The following is a 4,429-nucleotide window of genomic DNA, read 5'->3' as shown; positions in this document are numbered from 1 at the left end:
TTCTCGCTACTTTCGAGATTATCTGTCCTCGAATTTTGTGAAAAAAAAAAAAAAAACAGAAAAGATTGACATCGATTGGAATTAAATGGTGTATCAACCGCGACTAATTTCGTTATCGCACGATCTTGGTTCTTTGGGTTACATTCTCTCCTGTATATTTTCGTTTAATAATCGATGTATCTTTTCTCGGCCGTTTAAAGAGAAGCATTTTATAATCAGATTAATTATCAGATTAATTGTTTTTAATGTAATATGATCATCTTTGTCGAAGAGAATTTTACGAAAATTAATAATGTTTGTCACGAAAAAACATGTATATATGTAGTGGTGATGTTAATATATTTAAGGGTTGGAGAAAGGAGTTTTAAATTAAGGATTTAAAAAATTCGTTTTAAATTATTAACTCGAGTAAATACGAGTGAAATTCTTCTATTTTTAGAGTTATTAATAATTGGCTTGTCTGGATTTACTTTATTTATGAAAGAATGCAATAATGAACGTTTGATGGGAATGTGTCTGACCTGTATTCAGAAACTGTAGAATGAATTAAAAAGTTTTAAATGAAGACTTTCAATTATATCTAACTCTTCAAAAATTGTTTAGAAATTTATGAATCATCGTAAAATTTATTTCTTAAAAATTTTGCAATTTATAATTTTCATTCAATACGAAAACAGGGAGAAAATTTTGAATCGTTCTTTCTTAATTATTAAATTACATAAAAAAAAAGAAGAAAAAGTAGAAAAACGAACTCGTCAAGTTTCCCTTTTATCATTCCCATGAAACTACGTATTATTATGGAAATTACATCGAGCATAGGCAATGTAAAATTAGTTTATCACTGTTTGATGAATTCGTGATGAGACGTAACCAGTAATTTTTCGTCCAATCTGTTCCGCGTATAATCGGATAGACAGGGAAATTTTTCGACCGAACGATGACACGAGAGATATCTTTCTGCCGCATTGTGATTTCAAATATATAACCAATAAAGTTTAGTTATCATACTGGAAGAATGTTCATAATCGGAGCGTTCCCACATCAGTCACTGAAACGCTTTTAATTGATCTCTCTTGCCCGATAAAACTTATTAAAATAAACTTTTGATCAAGTTCTCCTTCGTTTACGATATCTCGAAAAAAAAAAGACAAATTCTACATAAGATCCTATCTTAAAATCCTCGAATGCAATAATAAAAACTAAATAACTACGTTTCTAAAATTCTAAATTTCTGATAAATCAATAACTATAATTCTATACCATCAAAAAATTAGTGCATCCCTATTCGTCACAAAAAAAAAAAAAAAAATAAGCTTTTGGAAAAAAATACTACAAACATTTACACACCCTGTAAATTACAAGCGTACACTCGATACATCACGCGGTATATAAAAAACAACCCTAGCCTTCCAAGCGCGTAAATCATCCATTCCTATCGAAAGGAGTTAATCCTAAAAGCGTCATTTAGCGTTCGAGCAGGAAGAAAAGGAAACAAGAAGTAAAAGAAAAAAAAGAAAAGAAAAAACAAATATGAAATAAACTGGCACGCGTAAGAAGACAAGAATCGGTCCTCGATCAAACTGACTAACTGATAAGGACACGCAAAGGTCTGGCGAGTGGACGCGTGGCTGGTTCCCTGGCTCCTGGCTCGCATCTTGATCGCATGTCCTTGAAAACTCGCCGCGTGGTATATCCGCGAGGTATGCCACGAGGTGACATTCGTCGTCGCCGACGTCGTCGTTTCTCCTCGCGTGCGTTCATACGTGCGTGCATGCCGGTGCATTCTCACTCGCGAGACTCTCTCGAAGAGGCAACCGCGTACACACGTACACTCGCATAAACACCCTCCCTCATAAACACGTACAAACACGTACACGCGTTGAAAACACGGGGACGGCGAGGTGCTCCACCTGCGCCGCGTATACACGCGTTTATTATCGGATGCGTGTGCGCGTGAGGGGAGTTGGAGAGCGAGAGGCTCGAGAGACGGCACGAGGAGGAGGAAGGAGGAAGGAAGGAGTTACACAGAGAAATGAAAGGGAGAGAGAGAGAGAGAGAGAGAGGGAGAGGGACGAAGCGCATGGAAGGTTGGATCGTTCGCTGCCGGTAGCAACGACCCTGGATGCATCGACTCCTGGGGTTGTCGGGCGGTGGTAAGGGTGGTGGTGGATGGAGCGAGAGGAGGCCGAGAGAGAAAGAGATAGGTAGAGGTAGGGGAGTCACTCTTTGTCTCACCGTCTTTCTTCAACCAACCCCGTCCCTGTGCATCCCTCGCCCCCCCCCCCTCTCTCTCTCTCTCTCGTACCCTGTCACACGTACACACGCACGCACACCGATTCTTGCCAATCTCCACTCCTCTCTGTCCCTCGCTCGGCTCGCCTCCCTCTCCACCAGCTCTTCGGCTCTCCACGCTATTGATCCCGCAGCATCCACCGCGAAATAACGACGTACGCCTCTCCCTGTTCGCCTCTCTTTTCCCCCATCCGCCCTCCTCCTCTCACCGTCCTTGTCGCGAGCCCGTTCACCGGCCAATCTCATCGGGGACGAGGATCTAGAAACGAGCATCGCATCGTCGCGTGGCCGACGCCACGCTGTCTTCCCTTCTTCGCGCGCCGTGCCTCTCTCTCTCTCTCTCTCTCTCTCTTTCTCTTCTCCGCGAATTTTCGCGCGGAACCTTTATGGGGAGAGGGAGGGGGAGGAGGGTTTGGAAGAACGGGTTTTGAACTCGACACGGTTTTCGAGTCGTCTGCTAGGAAAACGAGGAAAGTTGGGATACGAGGGGTAAGGTGGTACGGTGGCCCGGGTATTCCCGGTCGTCGACACGACCGACGGGGGTTCCCGGGGGATCGACGCTCCATAACCATGCCTCTCCGGAAACTGTCCGCTAGTGATTCCGGTTCGCAATTTCCTAGATCAGACGGTTGCCTCGCCGGCGAAATCTGTTGAAATGAGAGCGGGAGAGGAGGAGGGAGGGAGGGATCGATGTTTCATGATGGTTTATGGGGAATCGATATGGTTGGTTTTACGGGGGGGCGGTTGGGTTAGGTTAGGGGCGTCACGTTTTTGGAGCGTGTGCAGGATTCGGTAAAGTTTAAATGTAAATGATGATAGAAAGAGTATCGATGTATTAATCGAGGGATAATTTTGCTTGCTTTTCAAATTCACGATCGGTGAAAATTGTTTCCGAGTATATTCGATTTTCAACAGTTTTGAAGAGTAAAATGTTACTATGATTAATGGTGTATCGATGATAGTTGGAGTTTATTTTTTTTTTTAATAGGGTTAAGTGAAGTGGAATATCGGAATTAAATTTGATCGAATAACACTTTAAATCATCTTCTGTTTCTACGATTCTCTCAAAGATTTCAATACTTAACACTTTTACCTGATTACTTTGTGGAACGAATTCATCGAAATATATTCTTAATATAAAGTTAATTTGAAAAAGAATTCGTATATAATAAAGTTACTCAGAAAATAAATTAAATATACACAAATGAATATAATTTTATTATTCAACCAATTCCAATAATCGTTACATTTTCTCAAAGACCTATAGTAACACGTATATTTTCTCGTCCATTTATTCCAGAATCAGAACCGAATTCTCTCATCGAAATAAAGGATGGTGGGATTAGAAAAGAGCGACTTTTCTGAAACGATTTCTCGCAATTTCAAAGACCAACCACGATGCGGTCAGTCATCGTACATATACATATACCAGAGAAGAAAAATGGGAGAAACGTAACGAATCGACGAGAGAAATGAGACGAGAACGAGAAGAGAATCGAGCTGGCATGGAATAATTTTTAAGCCTCGGTCGGCTACCTCCCCGACCGTTGACAAATTAGCATAACAGGGAATCGACCCAACCAGCGAAGTCAACCCCCGACTGAAAACCCCCTGCCAGGTCGTCTCAAGTGCTAGTTATATAGGCATCGGTGGAAGCCAACATCCGACATTTAACGTTCGAGGCAAAGGTTCCGTTTGCGCCAACCGGCTCTCTCTCTCTCTGCTTTCCCCTTCAGACAGGCGAATTGAATTATTTTAAACGGGGATTTTGATCTTTGACGCGTTCCACTGTCGATACCTTTGCTCCCTGTCGAATTGGCGGATCTCTGCTCGGAGCGTTGGAATCTCTGTGATTTCTGGTTGCCAGATATTTGGTCGAGGGAGGGAGAGAGGAGGATTTCTCAGGTTGTGGATATCACAGGATAACGAAATTTTGAAGTTTATCGTTTCGTCTTGTTTATTGTTCATTATAATTCTTCGTTTCTTTTTTGCAAGGACAAAATGGAGAATATATTTGGACACATGTTAATCTTAATGAACTTATTGAAATTTTAATTTGATTTAATATGATAATATAAATTGTGACTATTTTAAATTATTATCGAGAACGAAACGCGTGAAATCGAGACAGCTCGAT

The sequence above is a fragment of the Apis dorsata genome, unplaced genomic scaffold (assembly GCF_000469605.1).
Source record: "Apis dorsata unplaced genomic scaffold, Apis dorsata 1.3 scaffold_44, whole genome shotgun sequence".
Classification (NCBI taxonomy): Eukaryota; Metazoa; Arthropoda; class Insecta; order Hymenoptera; family Apidae; genus Apis; species Apis dorsata.
The sequence above is the reverse complement of the archived record's forward strand: the minus strand, read 5'-3'. Positions refer to the sequence as shown.